Here is a 17,188-nt window from a genome sequence, read left to right as displayed (position 1 = left end):
AGAGGCTGCGATAGTGAGAGGTCCGCGCACCGCGATGAAGAGTGGCCCCCGCTTGCCACAACTAGAGAAAGCCCTCGCACAGAAACAAAGACCCAACACAGCCATAAATAAATAAATTAATTAAAAAAAAAAAAAAAATCAAGAATGATAGATTTCTGAGAAACTCATATGATTTTAAAAGGCAATGTTAGGTAGCATTTTTCTGGATTTCTGAAAATTGTAAAGTAATAAAGTAAATTTAATTGTCTGATTCTGCAAAAGGAATATCATTTCAATCCCTGACCAGTGAAGATTTGATTTTGAATGCCTAAAAGATTTGGTTAAATTATAATATCATACGGTTTGGGATTGGCAAATCCTAAAGAGAATTTGTGAGTCTTTTTCAATAAGATGGCAAAAACACACATCTCTTAGGATGTGTGTCTGCTGATTAATAACTAGAAGAAAAGTAAGCCATTAGAAGAGTAATGAGGTAGAAAATAAATAATAACCTTTCAAAGTAGTTTGGCTCTGTGCGGGGTGGGGGGACATGTATTTAAGAGCACTAACAGGCCTAGGAATGGGGAAGAGAGATCACTCTCGTTGTGGGAAGAAGCAGACATGAGCAGCTCCAAATCACAAGGACATGGATATGAACAGTGGCTACTAGGAGATCACCTCAGGGGTAAAATGACAGGAGGATATTTAATCTACAAATTGTGAACAAACTGGCTTTTTACTTAAATATATAAGCGGGAAAAACTTTAGGTTTATTAGTATTAAACCAGTGGTTATTTATAATCAGTATCTGAGGCAACTGTAGACAAGCAGATGGGCTGATGACATGTAGCTGAATATGCTTTAAAAAATGAAATTATTTAGTAAATGTCAATTGTCAGGAGCTAGCAATGTGACTGTAACATAAACATTACATTTGTGCTTGATAAGGTCAAACTTTTTGATGCTTAATGGCTATCTGTATCTAGATAAATAGAAAGATATTTTAAAAGATGCTTTTACATTTTATTATATGTGTGGCAAAATGGAATTTTTTCTCTCCTTTCTTCTCAAATTTTTTCACTTAATGATGTACACACACACACACACACACACACACACACACACACACACACACACTCTTATCCCACTGATCCCTTCAGGCTCTGGTCCATCCCAAAACAGAATAATCCAAAACAAAATTTTAGGATTTGACAGAGCATAGAAAAGATTCAGAGACCCACATAGGTTATGCTATAAAAAGCAGTCTATTAGTAAGAAAAAGATTTGTCTCATGGATGTTTCTCTTTGAAAACTAAAGGAATCAAAGCACTCTCCACTCAGGAAGAAACTAAATGGGAAAAGAGGTAATCTGGTCACAGCGTCTATGCTGCTAACAACCAATCGATATTCATATAGATATAAAGAAGTTATTTTGAAAGGAAAGATGAGGAAAGCTTTGTCCATGTTGAATTGTGGTACTTGCAGGCCATCCAGGAGATGTGAACTGAAAGACAATTAGGTCAATCACTATAGAGTTTAAAGGAGGTTTAGATTTGAAAGTCACCAAATCCAGAGTGCCTGAAGGTGAAAAGTGAATGTAATTATCCAGTTAAATGGTTAGAATGAGTGGAGAAAGGGCCAGCTTCAAGGATGAAGCTCTGGGGTGCCCTGGTATTAGAGAAGAGCCCTGACACTGGGAAAGACCATTTATTCATTCATTTGACAAATATTTGTGTGTCTGCTCTATGTGATGCAGGAGCTTGGTAGTGGGAAGACAAAGAAGATATAGTCTATGCCCTTCAGAAGTCCAGTTAAGAGCAGCCACAATAAATTAAAGGAAAAGTACGAGGAAGTAGTTAAAGGAAGATATGGGAAACAAGAGTTTCAAATGTCACAGAGTTCAAGTAAGATAAGGACAGAGGAATTGGCAATTAAAAAGTCTTTGCTGATGAGACGTCCCTGGTGGTCCAGTGGTAAAGAATCAGCCTTCCAGTGCAGGGGCAGTGGGTTTGATCCCTGGTTGAGGAACTAAGATCCCACAGGCCACAGGGCAATTAAGCCCATGTGTGACACAACTACTGAGCTTGTGTGCCTCAACGAGAGAGCCCGTGTGCCGCAACTACAGAGCCCACGCACCACAACTGCAAAGCCCACACACCTTGGAGCCTGCGCACCACAACAAAGAGCCTGCATAGCAACGAAAGATCCCGCATGACCCAATGAAGATCCCGAGTGCCACAACTAAGACACGACGCAGCCAAAAAAAATTAATTAATTAATTTTTTTAAAAAGTCTTTGCTGAGAATGGTTTCTTTGCCATTGTTGTAAGGAAAAGTAAATTGCTCAAGATGGCTAGTGAATGAGACATGAAGTAATTAATACAAAGTGAGGGTAAACTATTCTTTCAAGAATAGCTTGCCATAAAGAGATATGATGAGATAGAGAGAAGGAAGGAGGGCAGTGAAGCACATATGGAAGCTTCTGTTTATTTTAAGATGAAGAACACATCATATTTACAAGCTGAGAGAATGTTTAGTATGGAGATGGAATTTGAATGTACAAGGCAACAAATGCTGACTGATGGAGCATATTTCCCCTAAGGCGTAGGAGAGGAAGATGGGAGCCAGAGCACTGATATAAGAGATTAACTTTGTAACCAATTAGGAATAGTATTTTAAGAAAAAACAAGGGGGAAGAGAAATAAAGATAAGTACACATGCAGAAAAAGTTAGAATAAATATGGGAAGGAAAATACTGGGTCGTCTTACTGAGTCTTCAGTTTCCTGTGATGTTACAAGCAAGTCTCCTGACTGAGAGGGAAGGAATGGAGATGCTCTAGACAGGGAATGCAGAGTGGCTGAGTAGCTCTGCCTGCCCTTTGGTGTTTTGTTTAGAAAATACTTTCTTGACATTGACCCTCAATGAGAGCAGTGAGCTAAAAGTTTCCATGTACCCTTTGATACCAGGACTTTCTAGGGTTCACAGTATACCTCCTTAAGAAAGCATTGATTAAAGTTGAAAGAAGAGCTGAATGATGGTAGAGAGCAGTAATGCCAATGCCATAATACAATAAAGAGTTACTATTTTTAGGAAATTATTGTAAGAGGTAAATGTTTCAGTAACCCAAGGTTTGCGCTGTCCTCAAGTTCTCAACTCCGGTGTCTCTTATACTGCTAATTTTGCTATGGTATCAAAGATCCAAAGTTTGACAATAATGCACTGTTTAAAGTTCATCACTATGTAAACATCATTTCCACTCACTGGCTTTCCAGAAAAGTTTGGCTGAGTAGGAAAAAAGGAGAGGACATTACGGTCAACATGAAGAGGATGGTAAATAACCTAAGTCTATTTCTGTGCCACACTCATTAACGGATAACTCTCACTGCTGAACCATTTACTGTTGCAGGATTATCAATTATTAAGTGCTTATGAGTTGTGAGGCTGTAATCAGTTTTTTTTTTTAATTTACCCATGGATAAATTTTTTTTTTTTTTTGCGGTACACGGGCCTCTCACTGCTGTGGCCTCTCCCGTTGCGGAGCACAGGCTCTGGACGCTCAGGCTCAGCGGCCATGTCTCACCGGCCTAGCCGCCTCGCGGCATGCGGGATCTTCCCGGACCGGGGCACGAACCCGTGTCCCCTGCATCGGCAGGTGGACTCTCAACCACTGCGCCACCAGGCAAGCCCCCCATGGATAAATTTTTAATGCAGAAGGAAGCAAAGATAAATGAAGAAATTATGAGTGTTACATCTACTCTGCAGCATGTAAATGAGATTAATGTTCTGAACATTTCTGTTTGTAACAACACACAATTTTGATGATCAAATTAAGAGCAGACAGAACAAAGCACACGTGAAAATTTCAAAACCCTATGTAGGTCAATGGTAATAAACTCTGTGAGTGGATATTTTAAATTGAGATAGGGCTTATGCCACAAAATTACCCTTTTTAAGTGTAAAATTCCATGCTCTTTAGTATATTTACAAAATATTTCCACCACCCCAAAAAGAAACCCCATACTCATAAATAGTAACTCCCCACACTCCTTTTATCTCAGCCCTGGGAAACCACTAATCAACTTCCCTTCTCTATGAGTTGGCCTATTCTGGATATTTCATATAAATGGAATAATGCAATATGTGACCTTTTGTGTCTGGCTTCTTTCACATAGCACAACGTTTCAAGGTTCAACCAAGTCATAAAATGTACCAGTACTTCATTTCTTTTCACTGCCAAATAATATTTCATTGTATGGATATACCACATTTTTAAATCCATTTATCATTGACAGACATTTGTGCTGTTTCCACCTTTTGACAAATAATTATAAAGTTCCTGTGAACATTTCTGTACAAGTTTGTATGTGACCATATGTTTGCAATTCTCAGATATATGCTTCAGAGTGGAATTGCTGGGTCATACAGTAACTTTATTTTTAACTTTTTAAAATTAAGAACTTTTAAACATTAAAATTAAAACAAAGGATAGTCTCTTCAATAAATGGTGCTGGGAAAACTGGACAGCCACATGCAAAACAATGAAACTACACCACTGTCTCACACCATACACAAAAATTAATTCAAAATGGATTAAAGACTTGAATGTAAGACCAGATACCATAAAACTCCTAGAAGAAAACATAGGCAGTGCACTCTTTGACATCAGTCTTAGTGATATCTTTCTAGATATGTCTCCCCAGGCAAGAGAAACAAAAGCAAAAATAGACAAATGGAATGACATCAAACTAAAAGACTTCTGCATAACAAAGGAAACAATCAATAAAACAAAAATACAACTTACCAAATGGGAGAAGATATTGGCAAATAATAATTCGATAAGGGGTTAATATCCAAAATATATAAAGAACACATACAACTCAACAACTAAAAAACCCAACAACTCAATTAAAAATGGGCAGAGGAGCTGAATAGACATTTTTGCAAAGAAGATATAACAGATGGCCAACAGGCACATGAAAAGATGTTCAACATCACTAGTTATTAGGGAAATGCAAATAAAAACTGAAATGAAATATCACCTCACACCTGTCAGGATGGCTATTATAAAAAAAAAAAAACAAGAAATAAGTATTTACTGGTGAGGATGTGGAGGAAAGGGAACCCTCATACACTGCTGGTGAGAATGTAAATTGGTACAGCCACTATGGAAGAGGTATGAAGATTCCTCAAAAAATTAAGAATAGAACTACCATATGACCCAGCTATCCCACTTCTGGGTATTTATCCAAAGAATATGAAAACACTAATCTGAAAAGACTTATGCACTTCTATGTTCATCGTGGCATTATTTGCAATAGCCAAGATATGGAAACAACCTAAGTGTCCATCAAAGTATTAACAAGATGTGGTATATATACACAATGGACTACTACACAGTCATAAAAGAAGATGAAATCTTGCCATTTGCAACAACATGGATGGACCTTGAGGGTATCAGGCTAGGTGAAATAATTCAGATGGAGAAAGACCAATATTGTATGATTTCACATGTGGAATATAAAAACTGATAAACAAATGAACAGAAAAACAAACCAAAAAACTGAAATAGATGAACAAACCAAACCAAACAAAAACAAACATGTACATATAGAGAACGTAGTAGTGGTTATCAGAGGGGAAGGGGGGGAGGGTGAAATGGGTAAAGGGGATCAACTGTATGGTGATAGATCAATGGAACTAAATTTTTGGTGTTGCGCATGCTGTAGGGTACACAGGAGTGGAAATATAATGTTATACACATGAAACTTATATAATGTTACAAATCAATGTTACTTCAATAAAAATTTTTTTAATTTTCAAAAATACAAAAAACTGGGCTTCCCTGGTGGCACAGTGGTTGAGAGTCCGCCTGCCAATGCAGGGGACACGGGTTTGTGCCCCGGTCCAGGAAGATCCCACATGCCGTGGAGCAGCTGGGCCCGTAAGCCATGGCCGCTGAGCCTGTGCGTCCAGAGCCTGTGCTCCGCAATGGGAGAGGCCACAACAGTGAGAGGCCTGCGTACCGCCAATAAATAAATAAATAAATAAAAATAAAATAAAATAAAGCTAAAAACAAAATTTCCATACTTTTTCCAAAATGGCTACAGCATTTTACATTCTCATCAGCAATGTATGGGGGTTCCAATTTTTCCACATTCTTGTCAATGCTTGTTTTTTCCCCTACTTTTTATGTACAGTTTTTTTGTTATAAACTTATTTATTTATTTTTATTTTATTTTTGGCTGCATTGGGTCTTTGTTGCTGCAGGCGGGCTTTCTCTAGTTGCGGCGAGCAGGGGCTACTCTCTGTTGCAGTGTGTGGGCTTCTCATTGTGGTGTCTACTCTTGTTGCAGGGCATGGACTCTAGGCTGTGTAGGCTTCAGTAATTGCAGCACGTGAGCTCAGTGGTTGTGGCTCACAGGATCCAGAGCTCAGGCTCAGTAGTTGTGGTGCATGGGCTTAGTTGCTCCACAGCAAGTAGTATCTTCCCAGACCAGGGCTCAAACCTGTGTCCCCTGTATTGGGAGGCAGATTCTTAACCACTGTGTCACTGCGCCACCAGGGAAGCCTTTCCCTACTTTTTAATTATAGCAGTCCTAATGGGTGTGAAGTTCTCTCATTGTGGTTTCAATTTGCATTTCTCTAATGACTAATGATGTTGAGCATCTTTTCATGTGCTAGTTTTCCATTTGCATATCACCTATGGAGAACTGTCTATTCAAATGCTTCATCCATTTTTTATTTAGGTTATTTATCTTTTTGTTTTGCATTCTTTACATATTCTTTATACTGCATGTATCAGATATACGACTTGCAAATATTTTCTCCTATTCTGTAGATCATCTTTTCCTTCTCTTGATAGTGTACTTTGACACAAAAAGTTTTTAATTTTGATGAAGTCCAGTTTATGTTTTTAATTTTATTTTTGTGCTTTTGGTGTCATATACAAGAAAACATCACTTAACCCAAGATTGCAAATATTTATGCCTATGTTATTTTTTCTTCTAAAAGTTTTATAGTTTAGCTCTTACATTTAGATTGCTGGTCCATTTTGAGTGAATTCTTGTGTATGTTGTGAGGAAAGGGTCTAACTTCCTTCTTTACTGTGTGGATATTAATTGCCCCAAGACTATTTGTTGAAAGTCTTACCCTCATTGAATTATCTTGGCTCCCATGTTGAAAATCCTTAAATGTAAGAGTTGATTTCTGAACTCACAACTTTATTCTATTGGTCTATATTCCTATCCTTATACCAGGACCATACTGTATTGATTACTGTAGCTTTGAACTAAGTTTTAAAATTGGAAAGGGTAAGTCCTCCAGCTTTGTTCTTTTTCAAGATTATTTTGGCTACTCTGGGCCCCTTGTATTTCCATATGAATTTTAGGATTAGCTTGTCCATTTCTGGAAAAAACAAAAAGGCATTTAGGAGATTTGTTAGGGATTATATTTAATCTGTAGATCAGTTTGGGGAGTACTGCTATCTTAATATTGTGTCCTCACAGGACGTTTTTCTATTTATTTAGATCTTCTTCAATCTTTTAAACAATATTTTGTAGCATTTTAACATATGTTTTGAACTTCTTCAGTTAAATTTATTCCTAAGTATTATTTTAATGTTACTGTAAATGAAATTGATTTCTTAATTTCAAATTCACATTGTTCATTGCTACTGTATATAGAAATGCCGTTGATTTAAAAAAATTTTTTATTCAACTTATTTAAACTTGATCTTGTACCCTGCAAACTTGATGAGCCCATTCATTAGTTCTAATAGTTCTATGGGAAGTTTTTAAATGAGTTTACTTGTTACAGGTCTACTCAGATATACTATTTCTTCTTGAGTCGGTTTTGTTAACTTGTGTCTTTCTAAGAATTTATCCATTTCATTTAGGTTATCTAATTTGTTGATATAAAATTGTTCAGAGTGTTCCCAATTTTTTTTTTCTTTCTGTAAAAGACACAGTAATGTTCTCTCATTCATTCTTTGTTCTCGTAATTTGAGTCCTCTTTGTTTTTGCTTGGTCAGTCTAGCTAAATGTTTGTCCGTTTTGTTGATCTTTCCAAAAAACTAACTTTTGGTTTCATTGATATTTTCTATTCTCTATTTCATTTATTTCTCCTATAGAGTTTATTATTTCTTCTTTCTATTTGCTTTGAGTTTAGTTTGTGCTTTTTTTTTTCCCTGAGGTTCTTAATGTAGATTAGGTTATTGATTAGACATATTTCTTCTTTTTTGATGTAGGCATTTATAGTTATAAATTTCTTTGTAACACTGCTTTAGCTGAGTCCCATTTGTTTTAGTATTTTGTGTTTTTATTTTCATCCATCTCAAATAACTTTCTAATTTCCCTTGTGATTTCTTATTTGATCCATTGGTTATTTAGGAGTGTGATGCTTAGTCTCCACATATTTGTGAATTTCCCAAATTTCCTTCTATTATTGTTATCTAATTTCATTCCATTGTGATCAGAGAATGTATTGTGTGTGGTTTTAATCCTTTTAAATATATTGCTTTATGTCTAAATTATGATCTGTGTTGGATTATGCTCCATGTGCACTTGAGAAGAGTAGGTATTCTGCCATTGTTAGATGGAATATTTCATAGGTGTCCGTTAGGTCTAATTGATTAATAGTGTTTAATCAGGTTTTCTATATCCTTGATGATTTTCTGGGATACTCATTCTATCCATTATTGAACATAAATTATTGAAGTTTTAACTATTATTGTTCAATTGTCTATTTTTCCTTTTAATTCTGACATGTTTTGCTTCATGTATTTTGTGTTTCCCTTATTAGATGCGTGTATGTTTATAGTTGATATATCTTCTTGATGGATTGCTCATTTTATCGTTATAAAATATCTTTCTTTGCATCTAGTAACATATTTTTATTAAAGTCTATTTTGTATGGTAATATAGCCACTCAACTCTCTCTTGGTTACTGTTTGCAGGATGTATCTTTTTGCATTATTTTATTTTTTTAATTTTATTTATTTATTCAAAATTTTATTAGGTGGTGGCGCAGTGGTTGAGAGTCCGCCTGCCGATGCAGAGGACACGGGCTCGTGCCCCGGTCCGGGAAGATCCCACATGCTGCGGAGCGGCTGGGCCCGTGAGCCATGGCCGCTGAGCCTGCGCATGCGGAGCCTGTGCTCCGAAACGGCAGAGGCCACAACAGTAAGAGGCCCACGTACCGCAAAAAAAAAAAAAAAAAATTTTATTAGGGTATAGTTGATTTACAATGTGTTGTGTTAGTTTCAGGTGTACAGCAAAGTGAATCAGTTAGAAATATACATATATCCACTCTTCTTTTATATTCTTTTCCCATATAGTCCATTATAGAGTATTGAGTAGAGTTCCCTGTGCTATACAGTAGTTCCTTATTAGTTATCTATTTTATATATAGTAGTGTGTATATGTCAATCCCAATCTCCCAGTTTAACCCTCCTCCGTTTTACCCGCGGTAACCATAAGTTTGTTTTCTACATCTGTGACTCTACTTCTGTTTTGTAAATAAGTTCATTTGTACCCTTTTTTTAGATTCCACATATAAGTGATATCATATGATATTTGTCTTTCTCTGACTTACTTTACTCAGTATGACAATCTCTAGGTCTATCCATGTTGCTGCAAATGGCATTATTTCATTCTTTTTTATGGCTGAGTAATATTCCATTGTATGTACCACATCTTCTTTATCCATCCCTCTGTTGAGAGACATTTAAATTGCTTCCATGTCCTGGCTATTGTAAACAGTGCTGCAATGAACATTGGGGTGCGTGTATCTTTTCAAATTACGGTTCTCTCCGGGTATATGCCAAGGAGTGGGATTGCTGGGTCATATAGATCAATGGAACAGGATAAAAAGTCCATTGATAAACCCACGTACCTATTGTCACCTAATATATGACAAAGGAGGCAAGAATATACAATGGAGAAAAGACAGTCTCTTCAATAAGTGGCGCTGGGAAAACTGGACAGCTACATGTAAAAGAATGAAATTAGAACATTCCTTACCACCATACACAAAAATAAACTCAAAATGGATTAAAGACCTAAATGTAAGCCCAGACACTATAAAACTCTTAGAGAAAAACAGAACACTCTATGACATAAATCGCAGCAAGATCTTTTTTGATCCACCTCCTAGAGTAATGAAAATAAAAACAAAAATAAAAAATGGGATCTAATTAAACTTAAAAGCTTTTGCACAGCAAAGGAAACTATAAAGAAAACAAAAAGACAACCCTCAGAATCAGAGAAAATATTTGCAAACAAAGCAACCGACAAGGGATTAATCTCCAAAATATACAAAGAGCTCATGTAGCTCAGTATCAAAAAAACAACCCAATCAAAAAATGGGCAGAAGATCTAAATGGACATTTCTCCAAAGAAGATGTACAAATTGCCAAAAGCACATGAAAAGATGCTCAACATCACTAACCATTATAGAAATGCAAATCAAAACTGCAATGAGGTATCACCTCACAGCAATCAGAATGGCCATCATCAAAAAAATCTACAAACAGTAAATGCTGGAAAGGGTGTGGAGAAAAGGGAAGTCTCCTACACTGTTCGTGGGAATGTAAATTAGTACAGCCACTATGGAGAACGGTATGGAGGTTCCTTAAAAAACTAAAAGTAGAACTACCATATGACCCTGCATTATTTTATTTTTAACCTATGCATGTCTTTGAATCCAAAAGTGTCTCGTGTATCATTGGATTGCATTGCTTTTTACAATTTCTTCCTTCTGATTGAAGTGTTTAGACTGTCTACCATTTTACTATTTGTTTTCTAAACATCTTTTTATGTTCCTCTATTGCTGCCTTCGTTTATGTTAAATATTTTCCAGTGTACCACTTTTTCCCATTTTTGTCTCTTTTATTGTAGTTTTAGTTATTTCTTTAACTAAAAGATTACCCTGGGGATTACAATTAACATAGGGTTGAACGTCTACCCAGACATTTATGTCTAATAAGAACCTCAGAATGTGACTAAATTTGGAAATAAAGTCTTTGAGATGTAATTAGTTAAGATAATGTCAGACTGGATTAGGATGGGTCCTAAATTCGATGACTGGTGTCACTGAAAGGACCCACAGAGATAGACACAAGGAAGAAGACCATGAGATTGCAGAGGCAGAGGTTGAAGTGATGCAGCTACAAGCCAAGGAATTCCAAGGATTGTCAGAAGGCACCAAAAGCTATGAAGAAGCAAGGAAGCCTTCTTCCCCAGAGTCTTCAGAGGGAGCGTGACCTTCCTGACACCTTGATTTCAAACTTCCAGACTGCAGGACTGTGAGAGAATACATTCTTATTGTTTTAAGCCCATCCGCTATGGTAATTTGATATGAAAGCCCTAGGAAACTAATACAACATCTTAATTTATAACAATCTAGTTCAGAGTAATAGCAACTTAATATCAAGCGTATACAAAAACTGTGTTCCTACATATCTCCTTTCCTTCCCCTTCCATTGTGCTGTTATTATATAAATTACATCTTTATACATTGTATGCCTTTGAACACAGATTTATAATTATTGCTTGATAGTTGTCTTTTAGGAGGAAAAAAGTTTACAAGCAAGAGTTATCTTTTTAATCTGTTTCCTACTTGTAAATGGGAATAACAGTTCTACTTCCTCAGCACAAAGGACTTGAAGTCATCCCTGATCCCTCTTTTTCTCATATACTTCACTGTTTCCACTGCTAACACCCTGGCCCACAACATCCTGTTCTTTTTCCTGGATGACAGCAATAGGATGCAAACAGGTTTCCTTGCTTTTAGCCCTCATTTCACTACAACCTACTCTCAGATCAGTAGCCAGACAACCCATTTAACATGAAAGAACATGGAGTAAGCCATACTTAAAGGCTTGTCACGGCTCCCATTTCACTAAAAGTCAGAAGTCTCACAAAACCCCCCAGGCTCTACATGATCTGGTCTCCCATTGCCTGTCTCATTGACTCTCCTACTATTTTCCGCATCACTCACTCCCCTCCAGTCTCTCTGGCTTTCTTGTTACTCCTTGAAAATACTTGGACACTGGTTTCAGGCACTTATACTTGCCGCTATCCCTTGCCCGAAGCACTCTTCCCCTAGATAGCCATATTGCTAATGTTTTCAAGATAAAAGCTCCATTTGTCAAGAAGACACAATAATACTTCTACATAAACAAAGAATGAGTCATAGGAGAAATCAGAAGATATTTTGAATTATATGATAATGAAATACAACATGTCAACATTGTGGGATGCAACTGAAGCAGTGATTAAGAGGGAAATTTGTATCCGTACAAGCCTATATTATAGAAGAAAAAAGGTTTAAAATCAATGATCTAAGTTTCCACAGTAAGAAGGTGGTAAACAAAGAGCAAATTAAACACGAGGTAGAAACAAAGGAAATAATAAAGAAAAGAGGCAAAAATAAATGATAGTAACAGACAAACAAGGGAGAAACTTAAGAAAGCCAAAGTTGGTTCTTTGAAAAAATTAATAAACTCATAAACCCCTATCAAAAGTAGTAAAAAAAAGAAAAAAAAGAACTTACAAGTTACTAATATTAGCAATGAGAGGTGGTGGTGACTACAGATGCTGTAAACATTAAAAGTTTAAGAAGTCACTTTTCTACCACAATGCTCCCTGCCTGCTGCTGTTCTCTGTCCTGTACAGCTCCTCCCTGCTGTCCCTACAAAACTTGATGCCCTCCTCCATTTTTGAATTAGTTCTTCATTTTTGAATAGCTTTTTAACATTTAGGGGATTTTGCCAGAAAACTCTAAAGAGGAAAGGTGGGACTATCAAATTAGAAATGTCCTGGGCATTTATGGTAAATTTAAATGGACAGATTCTCCCCATTCCTATCTACACACTCATTTGCAACATGATTTTACTGCTTCTCCCACAGAGAGGTAGAGTCTATTTCTCCATCCCTTGCATCTGGGCTTAGCCGTGTACCTGCTTTGGGAAATGGGACATTCACAAATGTGACAAGCAGTGGTTTGCACATTGGGGCTTACTCTCTTGCTGTTCTTGCTACTGCCACGTAAATAAGCCTGGGCTAGCCTAATGGATGATGAGAGACATGTGGCCTAATCATCCCCATCACCCCAGCCAACAGCCTGCCAACTGCCAGACATGTCCGTAAAGCTGTCTGAGATCACCTAACTTCCAGCTGACCCATCAGCTGACCACGGATGCACGAGCCAACCAGACAGAAATCAGCCAAGTCAGACCAGACCAAACGAACCTAGCCAACTAATCATGAGCTAATTAAACTTGTTTCAAGCCATGAAGTTTTGGGGTGGCATGTTATGCAGCAAAAGCTAACTGAAACAGCATTTAAAAATATTCAGTCATTTTTCATGATTAGTCCAACAGACATCTACTGAAGGCCTTCTATGTGTAAGGCCTTTTGCTAGGCACAGAGATCCAAAGCCAAGTGAGACACGGTTTCTGCCTAAAGGGGCCCACAATATACAGCAGTGTACAGATATCAGCAGAGAGATAATGGCAGTGCAGTGTGTTGAATACTGAAAAAAGGTACGATTTTTTAAAAAGGGGTGGGGACATAGATGAGGGCGACTCATTGGCTTGGGAAGGTCTAGGAAAAAAACAGGTGACATCAGAAGTGGATCCTCACCAAGTATCTGAAGTTTACCAAAGAATTTGGGGGAGGCCATTCTAGGCCAAATAAACAGCATATGTAAAGGCTCAGAGACACGAAAGGATATAAATGTTTGGGAAATAGTGCAGAAATGTAGCCTGCAAGAGGACAGAATAAGAGGTGATGACTAAGGAAATCTGGGTCAAATAACCTATTTGATAAAAGTCCTAAGTCTTGTAGAAATATCACAAAATTGCTGAGAAATCACTGAAGTAAAAAATCCCAACAAATTGAGAGTAGAATTATCAGTTATTTCCCTTCCTCCCACCCTTTGACCTTGGGCCTTGTTGCAGTGTCTGAGTAGACCTGTTGTGGTGTAAGTCTCCTCTTGTCTACTCTGTTTATCCTGATAGTTTAGATCATACTATCAGCCTCAATCTGTTCAGCTCATTTAATTATACTTATTGTTGTTCAAGGTGGAGCACACACACACCTTAGTTGGCACATACACCCCAATCATAGGAGAGGCAAAGTTATTTGCAAAGCAATTTAACTTTTTTTTTTTTTTTTTGCGTTACGCAAGCCTCTCACTGTTGTGGCCTCTCCCGTTACGGAGCACAGGCTCCGGACGCGCAGGCTCAGCGGCCATGGCTCATGGGCCCAGCCACTCCGCGGCATGTGGGATCTTCCCCGACAGGGGCACGAACCTGCGTCCCCTGCATCGGCAGGCAGACTCTCAACCACTGCGCCACCAGGGAAGCCCCAATTTAACTTTTTAAATATTGATTTTAACCAACAATTTTCTAGTCAGCTACTTAGAACACAGTGGAAAGTAATTGGCTTAATGTAATCTAAAAATACCTCCTTCCTAAAGTCATGAAAGCAAACTTGTTAATAAATGCATTCCTCAAGTAATAGACTATTTATAATCATGTGTATTTTACTGTACTAAAGAATATGTCTTTAGTGTTTGAGGAAGATACATATGAAGAACCATTTAAAGGGCCTAAAAGCCTTTCCTTCTTTGGAACTTGTCCATTTGTCCACGTTACCAGATACACAGTAGTCATAGGAGGAGGGGGAAGTAGTAGTAATTCATGAGGCATATCACAACCCTCCAGAATCAAGCCTACACAGTGCCTGGCATCAGTGCTCAAGAAATTCTTGTTGAATGAACGAACACTGACAACCTCAGCTTTGATTTCTCCAAATATAAAATGAGAAACTAAATGATCATTAAAGTACCTACCAATGCCAAGATTCAAGTATCTTCCCACAAGACAATTCAAAAGAATACAAAATGTATACATCAGTTCAATTTATTTAGTCTTACCTAATACATCAGTGTATTTGCTCTTTAAAAGGAACATTAAGTATAAAACCATAAAAAATGATCATGAAAACTATACAAATGTTTTTTCAAAGCATGATTTTAAATACGGATCTTTAAAAAATGTGATTGAGATGTGCCGCAAGGAATCATAAGAAAATGTAAAAAGTGAACATTAACATGGAAGCCAATTACTCACTGTTACAGTTGTATTAAATGTAAGAAAATTGTGATGAATTACAACTTTATTTCCACTGCTGTCAGCAGTACTTCCGTGATGGAATTCATGAATTTCATTAGGACTCTGAATAAATGTGTTACATCACTAAGGCTGTAATTTAATTCTAAACCATAGCTTAAGCATTTCACACTTGAGAACACTGTACTTTTTACCTTGAGTAATGACTGCAAATACTCCCTTTTTAAAAAAATTGTGGTAAAATACACATAACATAAAATTTACCATTTTAACCATTTTAAAGTGAACAATTCAGTGGCATTTAGTACATTCACAATGTTGTGCAATCAACACTATTTTTGTCCTAGAATATCTTCACCACCAAGAGGAAACCAGTATCCATCAGGCAGTCACCTCCTACTATTCCCTCCCCACAACCCTTCATCTGATTTCTCTCAATAGATTTGCCTATTCTGGATTATTTCATATAAATGGAATCCTACAGTATGGGGCCTTCTGTGTCTAGCTTCTTTCACTTTGCATTATTTTTCAATAAATACCATATCCTTTTGCAATTAAGATAAAAAATGATTTTGTTAATCATGAGAAAAAGAAGATACTTTGGAAACTAAATGACATCTGAGGTAAGTTAATGAGTCAGTGCAATTACCTCTCAGAATCCAATTCAAGTTTTCAGGACTGATTGGTGCTTAAACACTGATCAAATGAACAATACAGCTTTAACATTTTAAATGCAGCATAAAAATCTTTAGAATTCATATCCACCAAATTATTAACCATTTAAAGCAATTTATTTCATATGTCAGTTTTAATCATAAAACTACTGGAATGTTGTAGGGAATCAATACTATTCTCTATTTTTATTTCAGATCTCTAATACAGGAAACCATTTTAATTAATTTTTACTGGAGTACAGTTGCTTTACAATGTTGTACAGCAAAGTGAATCAGCTGTATGTATACATATATTTATTAGGAATCAAATATTCTAGACAACAATGTATTCCAAAATAATTTCCCTTCTCTTTCTGCATTTGTAAGGAAAAGTCAGAACACACTGCTCTCAAATACTACAATACACTCATCAATACCTAAACTTTGAGTTATCTATGTATAAAATAGGTAACTAATGAGAACCTACTATATAGGTCAGGGAACTCTACTCAATGCTCTGTGGTGACCTAAATGGGAAGGTAATACAGGTAACAATTTTTTAAAGTTATCAGTTGATAAAAAGGACATCCAGCTGACATAATTAAATATTCACTGGGTAATTTTACACTCGAACAGGTGTAGTACCCTATTGCTTCTATTTCTATAGCTTGATTTCTTTTAATCAAATAACGTGATTAAACCTGAATGCTGATATTTCAATTTTTCAACACTACAAACTTATTTGTGAGCTGAGACTTTAAAAGAAACTAAGTTACTTAATCAAATCTAAACTTTATTGATCAAAACTACTAAACATAGGTTGATCAGCAAAACAAGTTTTTAAAACCTCTGTGTACTTAATCTAGGTTTTTTGATCACCTGATCAGAAAATTGAAGTCATAGGATAAACAAGCAATAATGACAATTAATGTGGAATGGAGGACTTCAATGAAGAAAAAATTCTAGGACAGTCGAAGGCAGGATCTCTTTTCAACTTCAACCTTTTGAGCAATCACAAATTATTGCTACTGTTCTTGTATCATTAGACCACTGAATAATAATCTAACAATGTTACTCTCTGACTGGAAGGGGTTTAGAAAGCCATCTAACTCTAGTCAGTTCCTCTGCCCAAGGATGAACCAACACATATATCAACCTGTTTACCTGTTTGAAGATCTTGTCTGAGAAAAAAATTCTAACAATTTGTATTAGAAAAAGGTTAAACCTGAGGAATTTGCTTTTACTGGGAAAGGACAATTTGACCTGATTAGTTGGTCAGTCTTAAGAGTTCAACACAAATGCAGTTATATTACTTTCAAACACACACACTATTACCACCACTAGAGCTACCCATGTAGTTCCTTTCCTATCATATTTGCATGCAAATTGGTTAATAATATGATCTGGGGGATGCTTACAA

General features: G+C 36.6%; 1 protein-coding gene across 1 annotated transcript in view; it reads right to left on the bottom strand.

Moving 5' to 3' along the window:
* The window catches only part of EPM2A (EPM2A glucan phosphatase, laforin), a 157,103-nt gene that overhangs the window by 120,514 nt on the left and 19,401 nt on the right, over window positions 1-17,188 (bottom strand). The gene's annotated exons all lie outside the window — the stretch shown is intronic.

The sequence above is a fragment of the Phocoena sinus genome, chromosome 12 (assembly GCF_008692025.1).
Source record: "Phocoena sinus isolate mPhoSin1 chromosome 12, mPhoSin1.pri, whole genome shotgun sequence".
In the NCBI taxonomy this organism is placed as follows: domain Eukaryota; kingdom Metazoa; phylum Chordata; class Mammalia; order Artiodactyla; family Phocoenidae; genus Phocoena; species Phocoena sinus.
This window is presented reverse-complemented; position numbering and strand designations above follow the sequence as displayed.